This window comes from Diceros bicornis, chromosome 29, assembly GCF_020826845.1.
Source record: "Diceros bicornis minor isolate mBicDic1 chromosome 29, mDicBic1.mat.cur, whole genome shotgun sequence".
NCBI classification, from domain to species: domain Eukaryota; kingdom Metazoa; phylum Chordata; class Mammalia; order Perissodactyla; family Rhinocerotidae; genus Diceros; species Diceros bicornis.
This window is the reverse complement of record NC_080768.1, coordinates 27,438,852-27,457,537: the sequence shown is the minus strand read 5'-3', so window position 1 is coordinate 27,457,537 and position 18,686 is coordinate 27,438,852. Positions and strand designations below refer to the sequence as shown.

At 44.1% G+C, this 18,686-nt stretch overlaps 1 long non-coding RNA gene across 1 annotated transcript in view; it reads right to left on the bottom strand.

Annotated features, from left to right (window-relative positions):
• LOC131394131 (uncharacterized) overlaps positions 1-5,422 on the bottom strand; it is a 60,399-nt gene extending 54,977 nt beyond the window's left edge. The window contains exons 1-2 of the long non-coding RNA XR_009216072.1: positions 5,286-5,422; positions 676-772 (exon numbers count right to left, since the gene is read on the bottom strand). This is a non-coding gene — a long non-coding RNA (uncharacterized LOC131394131). The remainder of the gene's footprint in view (positions 1-675; positions 773-5,285) is intronic.
• Between the last annotated feature and the right edge of the window lie 13,264 nt (positions 5,423-18,686).

The window sequence follows — 18,686 nt, the reverse complement described above, 5'->3', positions numbered from 1 at the left end:
TTCCTGACATGCCTTGTCCAAATTCCTGATTCAGAATCTATGAGTGTAATAAAACGATTGCTATTTTATGTCACTGGGTTTGGGGTTGGTTTATTACACAGCAAGAGATAGCTGGAACAGAGATCAACCCCTAAATCACCTTGGCCATGTCTGCTTCTGCCCTTGAGTAACATTAACACTAAATTCCCTTACCCTTTAAACTTGGCTATTAAATTTATTAATCTTGCATTTAAATGACAACTTCCTCCAGAGTACCAGGGAAAAGCAGAAATCTCATAAACTGCAGGAAGTAATCACAGAAATAGATAATGCATCAAAAATAGTGCCAAGAGAAATCAAGTTTCTAAATGTTGTATCTTAGACCTTACTGCTTTATGTTACACCCCCAATGCAGACTGTTAGTTTGAGCTCATTTATTCAGATAATGAAGACTTTTGGAATCCTCATTCCATCATCCAATATTAATTATGCCATCTCCAGCCTTGCATCTTCAGAGGGAGGGAAGCCAAGTTGGGTGTGAAATCCAGGTAAATCCTACAGTCTTCTGTGCTCTAAAATGAAAGTGATGATGACAGCTGCCTTGGAAGATTGTGGTGAGGATGAGAAATGAAGTAAGGAAATTCCTTGGCACCCAATATGTGCTCACTATTGCTCTCTGCAGAATTGATCACATACCTTTTATATCTTCATCCAAGTTGTTGAAAGAAGCACTGGACAGGACAGGGTCAAGGGCAGGTGACGCACTCCGAGCCAGTTATCAATTCTTTGGATTCTGTAATTGAACAAGCTTCAAATATAAGCTCCACAGACGCAGGGATCGAGTCTGTCTTGTTTATTGACATCCTTTGTGATTAGAACAGTGCTCAGCACATAGTAGGTACTCAGTAAAGATTTGTTAAATAAATGGATATAACTCTATGAGTTGCCCTCTCCTTAGCCTCATCATATGCCCAGGGAAGTCCACACTATGCCGTCCTCCTGGTCCTGCCTCCCTCAGCCAAGAGTTTCAGCCCACAGAGGTACAGAGCCCAAAAGGTCACATACAGAGCTCAGGAAACTGACTGCTTCCTCCACTACACCTATTTTCCACTTCCTAATCACGAAGATGTTTAAACTATAACATGAATAGCCACATTAAAGCCATTTGTTATGTGTAAAGCAGGGGCATAACACATTGATAATTAAGGCCTCCCTCTGTGCCAACCTACACGCAGAGGTATAATTAAGTGTAAGTACCTCTTAGTTTGCTAGCCATTATTACTGGGCTTAAACATATATTCAGCCAGTTATTAGTGAAAGTCTGTAGTGTCCTGAGGAACTATTGTTTTAATAAGTGGAGGAGGAGTTTTGCAGCCGGTACCATGCTTGCTCAGCTGATCTTGGGCAGTGAATTGGTGGTATAATTTTCTGGTGTCTATATATTCTCCATTTTCAATATCAGATCTTGGACACTGTGAGGACTGTAAGAACAACCTTTTGACACTGTTTTATGGTTCACATTGGCCTTAGAAGAGATTATTCCTTCTTCTAAGATTTGCTGCTCAGAGCCTCTTTGTTCCAAGCAAAACAAGAAACTCTGAGAATCCCAGGTCTCTTCACATTTGGTTCCAGGGATCAAGGACTTACAACCAAGCGAACAACACGTATTTATTAAGGCCTTGCTATGTCCACAGCCCTGAGCTAGGGCCATATTGAAAGAGTATGTTTTTGACTTGAACTAGCATTATAAATAGCCATATTTAAATATTTAGATCTCCATCTTGTTAAAAGGAGGCAGGAAAGCAAAGATGGTGAAAGAGATGGCGTAGCTAATCTCTTCACACCTTATTCTGGCTTCTATTGGCCTATGGGGAGAGTGAGCCTTTGAAATGGAGGGAGCCCCCAGAAAGGAATGGAGACCTCCCTGATCCTCTCCTGAGACTGGCATTGCCTGCTTTCTCTTCCCAGATCCTCAAGCTGCAGCTCTGGAATTTCCCTGTAGGAGGGGCTCTACAGCAGTTATCAGGAGTCAGATGTATTTTGAAGCTGCAGTGGCATAGTGAGCACAACAATGTGTACTTGAATCATTTGTTTGGGGTGACTTGTTGGGGCTAGGGAGAAGTAACAGACTATGGAGGCCTTAAAGGGGCTGAGGCCACCTCTTAGAACAGATCCCCTGATGGCTGGGGGATAATGGACTAAGCTACCCATCCTTGGGTACCTCTGTTCCCAGTGCCTGCCACAAAGTAGGGGCTCAACCAATGTTTGTGCAGGTGGGCTCTGAGCACCCCAGAAGCTCTGTTGCTTTGAGAACCAAAAGGGGAAAAGGTATTTGGGGACAGAACAGATACTATATACTGTGTTATTGGCTGAAAGGAAGGCCAAGGGAGAAATGGCTAAGAGAATTCAGTTCAACAGGCATTGGGGCAGAGAAATAGTTTAGATTCTGAAACCACAAAGGTGAAAAATATGCACAGAGGAGCTCACATCCCCCAGGAAATGCCCACCAGAGGTTCCCTAATGCTAAGTCCCAAGTCCATTGCATTTGTCAAGGCTGCCTCATGAAAATCAGAGTAGTGACCCGGAAAGGTGGAGTCGGGGGCTGCTCTCTGGCCCCAGGATTAGTCCCTCCCCCCAGCCCACCTTCCACCACCTCCCTCTGAGGCTGGCTATTGTCTGAAGTCTTAACTCCTTTAAATGCTTCCACAACGCTCCACCCTCCCTAATCACTTTCTCTGTATCTGTATCTTTTCTTCCTGGAGACAAACTGTGCATTGCTCCCAAGAAGGATTTGGTTCATAGTGAATTATGTGCTAAGAAATTAATCACTTCCAGGGAGTGGGGTTGAAGGTGAGAAGACACCTTAATATATGGCAGGCCCCGCACTAGGAATTCTACATGAATCACTCTCTTTAACCCTCACAACAATCCTACATGATAACTAGCATCTCCTTGACATATCAGGAAACTGACGGTCATAAAAAGAACTTCTCTCATCCATATAACAATTGTTTGCTGCATATCTGATAAGTGCCAGGCAAAATACTCGGTCCAGTGGAGGCGAGAAAGATATAGACTTGACACTCACAAAGTGTATGGTCTAGCAGGGGATACGGACAAGGAAAGGGTCCATTCCACAGAGAGTGAAGAGCGCTGTGGAAGGGGGAGAGCTGCATGCCAAGGGAACACGTGGAGGAGCCTCTAACCCACAGCGGAAGTGATGTCAAAACAGACATGAAAGAGGGCAGAGTTCCAGGGTCGTCAAGGGGAAAGAGTGGAAAAGTTAAAAGAGGAAAGGGGAAAGGACAGGTTTTCCAGGCAAAGGGAATGCAAAGCCTGCAAAGATCGCAGGCTTGAAGGAAATGAAAGGACAGTGGGGCTCCACCACATCTCCTTCCAGAAAAGACTGAAAGGAGTTCACACGGCATAAAAGCTGGAACAAAAAGGCATAAATCAAAGAGAGGAACTTAAGAAGGAATAGAAACAAGGATGGGGATTTCAAATGGAGCCAAGAATAAGACTTTAAAGACTGCATACCATGGTGATATGTATGCTTGTTACAAGGAAGCCACTAATTTGACTCTAAGCTTTCTAGGAACCAACTCGGAAAGGAAAAGCTGGTTGCGTCTCCAGACCAGGCCCTCTCAGGGAAAGCACAGCGGTTGGACCACAGAGGCCTACAGGCCCTAACTAAGCAGGTCAGGATGCCCTCCACTGATGGGCAGCCTTGAAGCACTCCCATGACGGGATGTCCTGCCCATCACCCCAAGGCACCTCGCATGAAAACAACTCAGCCCGTGGCCATGTGACATCATCCAGGAACCTGCTCTTGGCTCATGAGACTTAATCCCAGGGAAGATCTTAAAATAGGCGAAAGAACTGAAGAACTGCTCATCCTTTAAACACCTGTCCCTACAATAGCCTCTTTCTGCCAAGTTTTTGGAGTATATTAGTTAACAACAAATTACAAACTGTACTTCCTTACAAATAGTTGAAATTCAGCTCTTCTATGCTGTCAATTAAATATAGACCCCTCCACCTTGACATACAACCGAGCTGAGGGTAAAGCGTGCCTGGATGAAAAAACCCATCTCTCCCCTTTCTTCCTTCCAGTCCTACCTCAAGGTCATCCTCTCCATGAAAGCTTTGCATGTTTCCAACCCAAAAGTTACTTCTCCGTCCTCTAACCTCTCAGCATATTTTACTCTTTTAAAGGCACTGCTCCCATTTGATCTGGTGCTGTGCATCTTCAGAGTTTATTCCCGTGCTGTGCCCAGCATGATGCCATGCTCATACTCATGATCAATAAAATCTCATCGCATGAAAGCAACACCCTCCAAATCGCAACTTTGAAAATCACATGTTCTCACATCACTACCCTTTTGTTGAGCATGTGGATTCAGCCATTTATTCGGAAGATGTACATGGTAGCCTTTAATTTCTTTGTGTAATGGCTTGTGTTGAATCTTGAGCTTCTTCAGCCTGCGTGAGACCTTTTGTGCCCTCCCCAACTACAATGTGAGGTCATGGGTAAAGGTCATATCCTTTGAGGAAATGTAAGAGCAGATGGGACAAGGAACTGGAAAAAATGTAATGCAGGAAACAGCCTTGACCTCTGGCCCTGATACACAGACTGACCGCATTAGAGATGGTTATAAGGCAACTGGGCCTAATGTTGTCTTAAAATACAAAGGCTAACATTCACTGAGCCCTTGATATGTAATAGGAATTGTGCTAGGCTTCTTAAAACATTTTAGTAGGCCTGTGTTATATCATTCAACCATCACAATAACCTGTGCATTATGACCATTTTTAGATGTGGACACTAAGGCTCAGAGCAGTTAACTACTTGAGGTATCACAGTTAGTGATTTGCAGAATGAGGATTTAACCTCAAATCCATCAGACCTCAAATCCCAGGCCTTTCCCAGCTGAGAGGAGTGAAACCCCAGTTCTGCCAGTTAGGAGACTCAGGACATGTCACTTAAGCCTCTCTTTCCCCATCTAAAAAGACAGGCATAATACAGTACTTGTCTTATAGAATTGTTCTTAGGACAAAATGAGAAAATACATGTAACATTTTTAGCACAGTCCTTGGCAGATAGTAAGTGCTCAATAAAATTTTGTTATTAATATTAGTAAGCTCTGCTGTCTACTTCAACAAGGAAGCATGTGCAAAGTGAGTCCTTCTAGCCAAAAAAGAACTCAAATTCGTCAACATCTTACATAGTGTATTAGTTTGTTAGGTCTGCCATAACGTAGTATTATAGACTGGATGACTTAAACAAAAGAAATTTATCTACTCACAGTTCTGGAGGCTAGAAGTCCAAGATTAAGGTGGCGACAGGAATGGTTTCTTCTGAGGTCTCTCATGGGCTTGTAGATGGCCCCCATCTCCCTGTATCCTCACATAGTCTTCCTCCATGTATGTCTGTGTCCTAATCTCTTCTTCTGAGGACACCAGTCATATTGTATTAGGGCCTACTCTAATGCCCCCATCTTCACTTAATTACCTCTTTAAAGACCCTGTCTCCAAATACAGTCATATTCTGAGGTACTGGCAGTTACAACTACTGGATATGAATTTTTGGGAGTAACTCAGAGGGCCTCAGTAAGATTTTTCTAAAATTACTTAATGCTTTAAATTTCTCAGCTGAAGGCATGTTAGAGCACCCTCACTTGGCTTTGAGAGGAAAGCACATTTGAGTGTCTTCTGAAGACAAATCATTGCTTTTTAAAAAATAGCATTGTCAACAGGGACTACAATGGCTTATGTTTATTTATTTTTATTTTGTAATCTCTGAAGTGCCACACTTCCCTAGGGCTCCAGGCCATTCACATTACGCACATCATAACAAGAATTGTGTTTGCCAGCGTCCTTTTTTCCACCAAAAACCAGGTCTAAGATGGAGAAAAACTCAAGCAGCAGAGAGAGGCTTGACAGGGGTGGGTATATATTTGCCGCGGGACAATGCTTCCTCCTTTTAATTTTGGAAGTAGGAGCAAGGTCACAGGTACACTTCTGGGCACACAGTAGATGTATTAGATTACAAACTATGTGCTGCAACAAAGCACTGTCACTTTAATAAGATAGATTCTTTCCTCTCTGGGGTTGATTGACTGCGTTGATGGCCCCAGTTAACGGTTCCCTGTGTCTGTGTCTGTGCCCTTTGCCTTATAACTTCATGGTTTCACTCTGACTAGGGCAGCCTTGGGACTGTCCTGTCCAATAGAAGTGGCAGAATGGCTGTTTCAAGCTTAGGCCTTAAGAGACCTTGTGTACTTCTGTTTGCTCTCTTGAACAATTGGCTTGCTTGCACTTGCACTTTGGCCTTACCATAAAAAATAAGCCCAGTGAGCATGCTAGAGGGATGTGAAAGAAACCTAGAGAATGAGACACGTGAAGGAGAGTCAAGGTGTGCAGCCAATAGACGGATAATCTCCAGAAGCAGAGCCACCTAGCCAACCCACAACTGACCACAGACAAATGAATGAGACCAGCCAAGACCAGAAGAACCACTTAGCTGAGCCCAGCTCAAACTGCTGATCTGCAGAATCATGACCTTAAAAATGGTTGTTGTTTTAAGTAACTAAGTATTGGGAAGGTTTGTCATGCAACAACAGCTAACTGAAACAAAAATCAGTAAGTATAAGTGAGTGCTGCAGTAACAAAGTCCTAAAATATGTGGCAGTGGCTTAGAGACCAGACAATAAACAGAGGCCTGAAAACTATAGGAGTCTGGAAAAATGGTGACCCCTATTAAACAGTGCAAAACAATTAGTGAAACCATCGCCTGTGGTAAGCTGAATGACAGAAGATGTGCCTCGTGAACTTTTAGATTTGAGCAATGACATTTCCAGGCAGAACCTGAAAGTATCTACTGCTAAAGAAAGAAGTGGCTGGGGCCAGCCTGGTGGTTAAGTTAGTGCACTCTGCTTCGGCAGCCTGGGGTTCACAGGTTCGGATCCTGGCCATGGACCGACACACCGCTTGTCAAGCTATGCTGTGGCAGCGTCCCATATAAAGTAGAGGAAGATGGGCACGGATGTTAGCCCAGGGCCAATCTTCCTCAGCAAAAAAAGAAAGAAAGAAGTGGCTAGTTTGCAAACTGAATTTAGAGGGTACAGAACAGGCTGGGATGGAAAATAAAACTTTCTCATCTCCAGTGACTCAAGCCAGTAAATGATCAAACCCAAGGCATTGCCAGAAAGATATAAGCCTAAAGTAAAACACAAATCAGGATTGTGGTTATAAGATCCTTTGTTAAGACCTTGGAAAGAATTAAGGTGGTGCTGAGTATACTCTCTCAGCAGGACAAAAGGGCTTCTAGAAACTTGAAAGATACCATCCCATTGCAGTCTGAATGCCAAAAGTAGCTGAGAGTAAGTCTAGAGAGTCAGGCATGCCTCAAAAAGAATTTGTCAGATAGAATGGATACAAATCAGATCCAAAGTAATCCCATGAAGTTTTTAAAGGAATTATAAAGGCAACAGTGCCACAGCCTGGACTAAAAGGTTCTGAATTAAAATTGTTCGAAACCGTAAAAGGCCTCTGGGTCCCCAAAGCTTTAGAAGCAGGAAGAAGGCTGAGCGTGCTGTATATTTTCCCACGCCCTTTTCAGAAGTGGTAAAGGAGAGTGATTGAAAAGGAAGGATGACCCAGAGGGCAGAGCCAAAAGCCATGGAGAACAATGGACTGGAGAGCCACTGCCATGACCGCTGCCCAGCCCCAGCGTGTGGGAAATGGGCAGTATGTGCACCAGGAGGTTTCAGAATTGTCAAAGACCCGTGCTTTCCAGTGTGCCCCCTCTTCAGATGCCAATGTTCACTTTATTTATTTATTTTTAATTTATTCTTTAAATTGTTTTAATTCATTATTATTTTTAAAATTATTTTTCTATTATATTTATAATTACTGTTGTTATTTTTTATTATCAATGCCTGTGCCTGTTTCGTCATTGTATGTTAGGCATGTTAGATAACTTGTGATTTTAGTTCATAGGTCTTCAGATCAAGAGAAACCACAGTTGGACCTGATGTTAGTCATAAGATCCTGGACTTTGAGCAACATCCAATGCCATAATTACATGCAACTTTTGGAGGTCTTTGGTATATGTACATTATGTGAACACTTGTGGCCGGAGGGTGGACTGTGGTACACTGAAAGCAAAACTGGTTCCAATTCCCTACCCATCCCTGTATCCAATGTGGACTTTGCATCTCCATCCATCAAGAGATGGAGTCTATTTCCCTAACCCTTGAATAGGTTGGCCTTATGACTTGTTTTAGCCAAGAGACTATGGTGGAAGCAATGGTTCACTAGGACCAACTCTAGGCCTCCAGAGAGGTCTCTCCAGAGAGACCTTGTATGCTTGTACTCTCACTCTCTTGCTCCTCTGCCTTAGCTATGAAAACAAGCCTGGACTAGCCTGTTGGAGGATAAGAAACTATTTAGAGTAGAGCCATGTCATCCCAGCCAAGGCCATCTTAGATGAACCTGCTCCCAGATGATCTTCCAGCTGACCACAGACCTGTCAACACACTTAGCCAAGATCATTTGAAACCTCTCCGCATTAGCAGGCCTCCCCATGAGAAACAAAAAAGTGTTATTATTTTAAACCACTAAGTTTTGAGATGGTTTGTTATGCAGCGATAACCAGCTGTTACACTCTCACATAGCAGTTGAGAGGTTGGTGGTCCACAGATGGCAGCATGGCTCTGCTGTCATCAACATATGGTTTCTATCACTGGGTTCAAGAAAGTACCTCCACTTCTCAATATTTTCCAGGCAGAGGAAAGAGGAAACACCAAGGGGAGTTCATGTCTAATAAGTTTTTTAAAGGGCAAGATCCAAAAGTTGCACAGATCACTTCCACCTACAACTCATTGGTAACACGTTAGTTACATCACCACATCTTATTGTAAGGGAGGTTAGGAAAGATAGCCTTTAGCCAGGCAGCCATGTGCCCTGAAATAATTGGTGGTTATAGGTAGGAGTGGTATTCCATTACCCAAAGGAGGGAAAAAGAGAATGAGATCTTCCATGAGGATTCAAATACCATCAAGAGTTTGTGGCATTTGATGAATGAACCAAGTTTATTGGAGGTCGTGAATGACACAATCACACACAATCATGAAATCTCGATTTCATGAGAACCCATGAAAGAAATGCGTATTAGACTCGAAATCTGGAAACATGAGTTCAAATCCTGCCTCTGCTATTTGCTATCTGTGTAAACTTAAGTGAATTATTTAACCTTTCTAGGTCTCCTTTCTCCTACTTATTAAAAGAAAGCTTTGCCTGAGGCCCCAGATATGGTAATTGGATCAGAGTGGGAGCTTGATGGATGTTAGTTGAAAGTGAACAGCAATGAGGAATCTGTTTGTACTTTACAGAGAGTAGGCTGTATCCTCCCCAAAAGATGGTTTGTAGGACCTACAGATCTTGGCTGGGATGATAATTGTACATTTTTGTGCACAGGTTTTAAATATCACTTAGTAAGGAATCAAGTTTGGTCTTGGCATTGGTATATCCATCCTAAAGGCTTCTACCCAAAGAGCTCTCAAGAAATATTCAAAGTTCCCTTACATATAAAGTCAGGCTACCCAGGGGCATTGTGACGTCACCCACCAATGACAATTGTGAGCCAGAACAAGTCTTCAGGATGTGTGGCCCCACTCCCTGACCTCTTTGTGGGGAATCTGGGACCGAACTCCCAAAAAGTGTTTCCACTGAAACCAACTAATCCATTCCCAACAGGGGGTTGTCACAACCTAGGACTTCTAGGTCTCCACGCCTCTCTCCTCTGGGTGGAAGTCCTGGGACTAATCAGTTCGACAGACATTTTCTCAGCACTGAAAGCCACCCACAAAGGTCCCTATTGTTCCCTGTGACACCTTGCTGGCATAAGACCAGGGCCTTGTACTCCACCTACCAAAGTGGAGGTGAGTTGCCCCAATAAGGAGGGAGCATGCTAAGCCAGCTGAGACCGTGAGGAAGTAACTAAGGCTGGGACATTTGAAAACCTCTTGTGCTGTTACCACAGCAATTCCCATTGTGTTCCTAGACCAGTTGTTTCTCTTCTCCACCTACATTTTGCTAAGCATTCCTTCCCTGGCTCCTCAACTCAGTACTCTGCCCTGGCTCCCTGAGCAATATCCATGTCCCTGCAAAGCCTTGGCTGCGAGCACTCACCCAGTGTCCCTCCCTCCCCTCTTCCCTTGCATCTCTGCACCTCCTGTGCCTTTGCTCAAAACTACTCCCACCACCTGGACTCCCTTCCTCCTACTCCTGCTGGCAAACTCCCACTCAGACTTAAGCTGAGAGTCAACTGTCATCACTGGTTCCTTCCTCTGTACTATGTCACCCTGTTCTAATATATACCAAGATATATGCCATTTTTCTGCTTCCATTTCTGTCTAATGGCAGGAACTATATTTTCATTTTTTATCCCCAGAACCCATCAGAGTGTCTAAGATTGAGGACGAGCTTGTCCAAGGTCACGAATCAGGTAAAACAGAGAGTCCAGTTCAGGATTCCTGTTAAGTCTTAACCATGCTAATCTCATCCTTCCACCCTGGCTATCAACACTAATGGCCTATTGCTTCCCAATAGTATATGTTTCTGTGAAACGGCAATGGATTTTTAAATAGGAAGAAAAATTCATAAGATGCATACTTTTCTTCATTACCACCTCATCCCTACCTGTGTTGCAGGGAAAATTGCAGATGAAATAGTAAAGGGGAAGGTGAGCGTTCATGTAATACATTCAAACCCTGGTTGAAAAGCAAGAGGCACTTGCCATGCCATCGCCTCACATCACACCCTAATATGCATCCTGCATCTATCAGCCATATGGCGTTTTGCAGTTTACTATGCTTTAACCTAAGCTCTTCTCACTTGATGAGAAAGCAAAAGAAGGCAGAATCCTGAAGCCAAATGAAGTCTAAAGTCAAGTCACTAGCATAGTGTTAAAGGACTCTAGGCTGAGGGGTGTGGTTGGTGTTAGAAAGTCTGAGTCTCTCAAAATTCATGGCCAGTCACATTCCAAACCAATCCATATATATGAGTTCCTGCTTTCCCTGCTCTCGTAGTCTTGAGTGGGAGCTAACATACCATTCTAGAATAAATAAGAGTTCTTACGGGAGCTTTTGGCACAGGCTACCTGACCCAGGCTTGGGGGACTAAAGAGGCCAGGGCAGCTGAGATCTGAAGGTCTAATAGTGTTGGCTGACGAGTGTGGACAGTTGTGTGTGTGTGTGTGTGTGTGTGTGTGTAAGTATGTGTGTGTTGGGAGTCAGCTGGCAGGAGATAAGAACGGGTCAAATCCTGAAGGGCCTTGGGAACCATGTTCATTCATCCATTCAACAAATATTTACTGTGCTCCTACAGTGCCATGCACTGTGACCAAAATGTATTGCAATAAGTGAGTCTTTATTCTGAGAGCATGTGGTAGTCAGAATTCTAAAATGGCCCCCTAGACCTTCATCCCCGGTACCTTCAGTGTGGGCAGAACCTGGGAATATGAGGGATAACACTCCCATGTGATTGATTATATTGTTACCTGGCAAAAGAGATTTGCAGATATAATTAAGGCTACTAATCAGTTGGTTTTGAACTCATCAAAAGGGAAATTATCTGGGTGGGTCTGACATAGTCACATAAGCCCATTAAATATGGATCTAGAGACCCAGAGATTTGGTCCATGAAAAGGATTCAGTGCAAGAGAGCTTTTCTATTTATGGCTTTGATGATGGACGGGAACCTGAAAGTAGCCCGGAGGAGCTAAGAGTGGCTCCCTGTGACAGCCAACAAGGAAACAGGGACCTCACTCCTGTAACCACAAGGACTGAATTCTGTGAACAACTTGCATGAGCTTAGAATAGGACCTTGAGCTCCAGATGAGAATGCAGCATAGCCTATACCTTGCTTTTGGTCTTGTGATACCCTGAGCGGAGAAACCAGGCACACCATACCCAGACTTCTGACCTATAGAACTGCGAGCTAAGAAATGGCTATTGAATTTAAGCTGGTAAGTTTGTGATAAATTGTTTCACAGCGATGGAAAACTGATATAGGACATTTCAGCGCAAATTCAGATTTGACTAATGTTTGAGCATCTCCTATGTGCTAGGGGTGGTGCTGGGAATGTCCATATATGCTACATTATTTAATTCTCCTTTTAATCCTTTCTTTAAATAATTTTATTTATTTATTTATTTTCTCCCAAAGCCCCAGTAGATAGTTGTATGTCATAGTTGCACATCCTTCTAGTTGCTGTATGTGGGACGCGGCCTCAGCATGGCCAGAGAAGCGGTGTGTCGGTGCGCGCCCAGGATCCGAACCCGGGCCACCAGTTTCGGAGCGCACGCACTCAACTGCTAAGCCACAGGGCCGGCCCCCCTTTAATCCTTAACGAATGATGTTACTTTTAAGTGACACCATTAGTATACCCCTTCTCCACCATGAGGGAGTTGTGCTGTTTGGATGGTATTCTCAAAACTCCCAGCCTAAATCAAACAGCAATTCCATCCCTCTTGCTAGGTTGGTTGGTATAGAGAAGAATGTACAACCAGGCTTAAGACAATTAGCTCATGGCATTCACTGGGCCAAATGATTGGTTCCGGAGTGACCATATGATGTAAGTCAGTCTAGTCAGAGAGAGGTCCAATAATTTTGATCAGCGACTGGGGAAGAGAAGTTCTCTATCTTATTCTGGGCAATGTGATGTGCAAGCTGGGAGGCCTGGAACTGCCACCACCATTTTTCTCCCAAGAGGAAAGCAATTGAAGGACAGAAACAAGAGACTCCAAGAGAAATACATCTGAAACCCTGATCAAACTGTGCCTGAAGCTTTTGCCACTTACCGACTTTTTAGTAGCCATGAACTAAATCATTTCCTCTAGTATTTAAGCCACTTTGAATTAAGTTTTCAGTTATTTGCAAGTAAAACCATCCTGATACATTACTATTCCTATTGGATGGATGACAAGCTGAAACTCCAGGAAGTTATTCCCAGAGGTCACAAAGCTAATAAGTGGCAGAGTTGGGATTTAAAACCCAATCTTAAATTCAGTGCTCATTCCATTACACAAAAAGCCTCATCCAATTTATCTTTGTCCCATCCTACCTGGTAGAATACCTTTACTTCCCTAGGAAAAAAATCACTCTCAGCCATTCCTCCCTTCTCCTCATTGGTAGAAGGTGACCTCCCAGCTTTGCAATCTAAATGTTTCCACATCTCAATTTTCAGCACCATCCTATGTCTCAGTCTTCCCAATCACAATTTAGATCCAATAAAGCCAGCCTGTATCAGAAGAGAATTCTCTTTTTTTACTCACTGTTTTTTTTCCTTCGACGAGTCAGAGCACTGAGTCATATGGAAATAGCACAGACCTTTCCGGTGGGGTGGAGAATGGCGGCTTAGACCAGCACAGCCGGTGAGGAAAGCGCCCTACTCAATTGTCCCCAACCCCCCGGGGAGCCGGCCTCGTCTCTGAGGAGAGTCTCAGGAGGTGGGCAGTGAGTCAACAAAAGAGAAAGCCCAGAGATAAATGAGAGGGAGTCCCACTCTTTAGCAAGAAAATGTCCCATTAATCAATGTCAAGACGCTCTCACCTCCCGCAGGACTGGCCTCTGAAACAAAATCAAGAAACCAAATACAAGTTCCTTCCTGTCAGTTGAAAGCAACATTCTTAGCAAATTAGCAAACATATCCATCAGCGGTAAATGAAAATCAATGAGTTTTGGAGTTTTACAAAAACAGGAAAAGGAGAGAACTATCAGCAGAAAGGCAACACATCTCTTACAGAGTTTGATGTTTCTTTCCTAGAGACTACGGCCCCGCCAGCGTCAGAGTCCCCACTCCCACTTCCTCACCCTGGGGAGGGGCCTCACCCTGTTTCCAGACGTCGCAGTGGCTTCCCTCTACTCTCTGCTCTCAGGAGCTGAGCTAAGAGTTTTTCCAGGGCCTGAATAATGGCTGGCCAAAATGCATGAGCCCGCTCGCCCTGTGAGGGGTGGGGCTGGGGTTATTGGGACATCCCTTTGAAGTGTTCTGGGACTAGTGCATGGTGCAAAGAGGGAAAGTGTGGATCTGAAGGCCCCTGGTGATTTCTCGTTCCAGGATTCCCTCTGCCCAGCAATGAATGGCTGTGCAGCCAACAAGGAGCCTTCCAATGACCAAGGCGGCAGGACGAGGTGGCCCAGTTGCCTGCTTTGGGAAAAGTAGGGAGACATTTGGGCTGTACAGAGAACAGCAACAGAACAGAGACAGAACAAGAATGGTCCCACCTAGCCCCTGAGCTGTGATCAGCTGGGGGGCCTGGGAGAGGGGCCTTTACTTTTCTGTTCTCTTCTCTTGTCTGTCTGTCTGTCTTTTTAAGAACATGATAAAAGTTACAGGCTGTGTTATAAAAAAAAAAAAAAAAGAAAGAAAGCAAACAACAACAAAAAAAGCACATTTTCTGGGGATTCACACACACTTTGGGGCCCCAATTACTCCTAAGAACCCCTTGTCTTAAGAAAAATCACTATACTCTGGAGATAGGCCCACCTGGCATCTTTCTCAATGAAGCGCAGCTAAGGGCATGAACCTGGCACTTCTCATCCGGGGCAGCAGAGGTTGCTTTGAACTAACAAAGGGGGCCTTAAATCTTGGAATGGAACACAGCCTCCTCCCGACATCTGGAATTTTAATGAGGTAGGATCAGGCAGGCAGAGTCAGAAAACGTGCTTTAGGGCTCATAGAAAAAGCTTTTTTATAAGCATCTCGGTTGATTTTCCAAGCATACAGCAGGCACTCAATAACGATTTTTGAGAATTAATCTGTTTTGTTGAATAACAGAGACCTTTAGCAATGATCATTGCTAAAATGCCTCCTCCTCTGGGGATTTGGGAAATGCACTAAAATTCACCCCCCTCATTCAGCTTAATCATCTCGTTTTGGCCTCTTTCAAAGCCTGGCTTAAGTTTCAGGGGAGCACTTGACTTTCAGAGGCTGGCTGGCCCTCTCTGCTTCCTGGGGTGGCTGACACAGGTAGAATGAGTGGCAGGCATAGCTGAGAACTACCAGCCTCTCACACACCTCCCCCTGAGGTCACTTGCCTCTCTGGAATCTTGCTCTGTCACAGGTGACAAGTCAGGACAGGTCGCTTGCCCTGATCCAGCCCCCATCCACCATGACAGAAGGGGAGAAGGCAAAGGCTTACGAGAACCGTTTTTTTTTTTTCAGTTCACACTCTCACTGAGCAATTCCCCCACACCCCAAAGTCAGCCCTCCCTCCCACCTCTGTCTGTGACCCAGACATTGAATGCCATGAACTGCTTCTGCAAGAAGAGTACCCAGAAGGGGGATCCGCTTGATTCAGGAACCCCCTCTCTGTCAGAACAGGCTTGTCTTTGCCTTACAGCCCAACTGGCTCAATCTCCCCCCTAGGATTACTCATCGTTAAGAGAATCGAAGGAGGGTGAGGGGAGCTAGAAGGGCAGTGGGCAGCCCACTCGCTAATGGTGGTCCCTTAGGCATCCAGGAGTGGGGAGAATTTCTGAGCGTCAGGTGCCAGAAGAGCTGGAGCACCTTCCCCACTTCCCTCTCAACAGGCCTCCATCCCTGGTTCCACAGGATGCGTCTTCTGGGCTGCAGTGTGCACAGCCCCGTTTCCTGGGTCTGAGTCAGGAGAGCTCACTTGCCCCGCCTCCTGGATGGGTTGGGTGCTCTGCGGACCTTTCAATCCCTTCCCAGGTATGGAGTTCCCCACAGCAAGAACTGCACCCATTCCATCAGTGATAATACAAAGCTTAGAAAGATTCAAGACCGTAAGAGCCTGAAAACAACTCTCGAAATTGCTTCCCTCAAGGTCTTCATTTGCTAGATGAAGAAACTGAGGCCCCCGAGTAGTTAGGAAACAAAATGTATTTGCAACATTTGACATAACCACTCACCTGACATTCACATGCTTTCCAACTCTAGGCTCAGTTGCTGCATCTAGGTCTTTCCATTTAAAAAATGTTCATAATGAGTAGATTTGCTGAGATGACTGAGGAGCCAGGTGGAGCAGCATAAAAAATTGTCTAGCACAGATAGGAGACTGGCCCAGATGGAGGGGAGACTCCTGTCTCTCTACTGCAGATAAAATTTGGTGGACAAAAGCAGATTATAACTGTGAGCATGTTAACAAGGACAGCCAATTAAGCTAATTCTTGCTTCAGACACTCTCCGACTGCCAGTGGAAGTTATCAGATCTTTTGTGTGATTAAACTAAAACCAATGTCCTGGGCAGTCACTGTGATTGTAGATATTTTTCAAATGGAAATGATAGCTCTTGACATGTAAGTAGAAAATGAATGAGCAGGGAAACTGGCCCATTCCAACAGGGACAATGCAGGTGACTGGCCCTTTGGGAGTTGGTAAAATCTCTAGATGAATAAAACTAGTTCTAATGTACCAGTTAAATGTTAAAAACAAGCCTTTTTTTTTTTTTTAAAACAAGCAACTTGTGAGTTAACTAAAAGAACAGTCTAATCAAGAACACAGAGGGTCCCCAAATGCCTTCCCTCATTCCAAAGATGGCCGCCATTACCACCACCGCCTGGCCAAGGGCAGGCACAGTACATTCTCCTTTCTCCCACTCAGACAATTCATCTTTTTCTTCTCACTCTATGCACAAATGTTTGTCTGCTCCAGACTTTTCAAATAACTTCTTATTTTGGTCTGCAGCTTTCCCAGTAAGTCTTTAGCCCAAGATAAATCACCGGAAGTGCAAAGGAAGTTGGTTCTTACTGTCCATCCCCTCAGGACACAGCTTGGGATGGTCTGGCTTCTCCACAGGGAGGACTGGGGGCTTTGGGACATGCTAGGGGGGAGCTTGCAGCTTCCATCCCTCACCAGCTTGGGAATGAAGGAGAGGCACAATCGGAGCATAACCCTGGGCCTCCACTGGTGGCGACTCTCCACGCTCCTGACTAGTTTTGTGTTCTCATTCTCTTGAAAGGCAACCTTAAGGTTTCACTAATACAGACTTTTAGAAATGAGAGGCTTCAAACATAATCTGAAGAACAGAATGTGGTTTGAATGCTTTTGAGGTAGCACTTGGAGAGCTGTAGGCTAACCCTGAAACCAGTCACTTATTTCATCACATATCAACATTTATTTAACACCTGCCCTGTACCGGACACTGTAGAGCTAAGAATATGAGTAGGACAAAGTCCCTGTTTTCTAAGAGTTTGAAATCTAGTTGAGAAGACAGACAGACAAGCATCTCTTTGCAACATATGATAATTACTATAATAAAAGAAAAACAAAACATTATAGGGAACAGAGTAAAGACCTTTGCCTCTTCTGGGTGAAGGAGAGCTTCTGAAGGGGGTGACACTTAGCCCCCAGAATAAAAGGATTACTAAGAGTTCAGCAGGCAGAGGGGATGAGGGCGTGGGTAGAGCAGCGTGTGGAGGACATTCCAAGCGGAGGACACAGCACATGCTAACCCACAGAAGTATGACATGGCACGAAAGCAAGTGTGAGCCAAGTCCTCTCCCTCCCTCTCTAGCTCCTTCCAACTCATCTTCAGGCTTTGGTTTAGACAACAGTTCCTCCAAGATGCCTTCTCTGGCCATCCCCACCCCATCTCATGGGACTCTCTTTTTTTTTTGGGGGGGGGGAGTTTTTTTTGACAGTTTTTCTGATGAATTGACATATAATATTATATTAGTTTTAGGCCTACAACATAATGATTTGATATACATATATTGCAAAATGATCACCACAATAAGTTTAGTTAACATCCATCAGCACATATAGTTACAATTTTTTTTCTTGTGATGAGATCTACTCTCTTAGCAACTTTCAAATATACAATGCAGTGTTATTAACTATAGTCACCTTGCTGTATGTTACATCCCCAGGACTTATTTATCTTATACCTGGGAGTTTGTACCTTTTGACCACATTCACTCATTTCCCTCACCCCCTACTCCCTGCTTCTGGCAACCACCAATCTCATCTCTGTTTCTATGAGTTTGTTTTTTTTAGATTTTACATGTAAGTGAGATCATAAAGTATTTATGTTTCTTTGCTGACTTATTTCACTTAGTATAATGACCTCAAGGTCCATCCATGTTGTCACAAATGGCAGAATTTCCTTCTTTTTTAATGGCTGCATAATATTTCATTGTATGTATATGCCACATCTTCTTTATCCATTCATCTGTTGATGACACATAGGTTGTTTCCAAATCTTGGCTATTGTGAATAATGCTGCAATGAACAGGGGGTGCAGCTATCTTTTCAAGATAGTGATTTCGTTTCCTTTGGATAAATAGGGACTTCCTTCCTAATCACAGTCCTTTTCTTCCCACTCCTGCCTGGTCTGTTCGCAGGTCTGTGTTCTCTATTGTTGTAACCTCCATGAAGACAAATCATATGTGTCTTGCTCACAGTTTTAGCCCTAGTGCTGAGCATACTGGCATATGGAACGTGGCCTGTACTAATCTCTCAAGAAATATCTTTTATATGATTAAACCAAAATAGAAGTGGAAAAAAATTCTACAATGTGCAGAATTGTGTTTAACGCTCATTCCCATCCTCACCCATGACTCTTCACTTGTTTACTGAAGCCCAAGCCAAAGCCTGCATCCAGAATTTTTATTTATTTATTTATTTTGTGAGGAAGATCAGCCCTGGGCTAACATCCGTGCCCATCTTCCTCCAT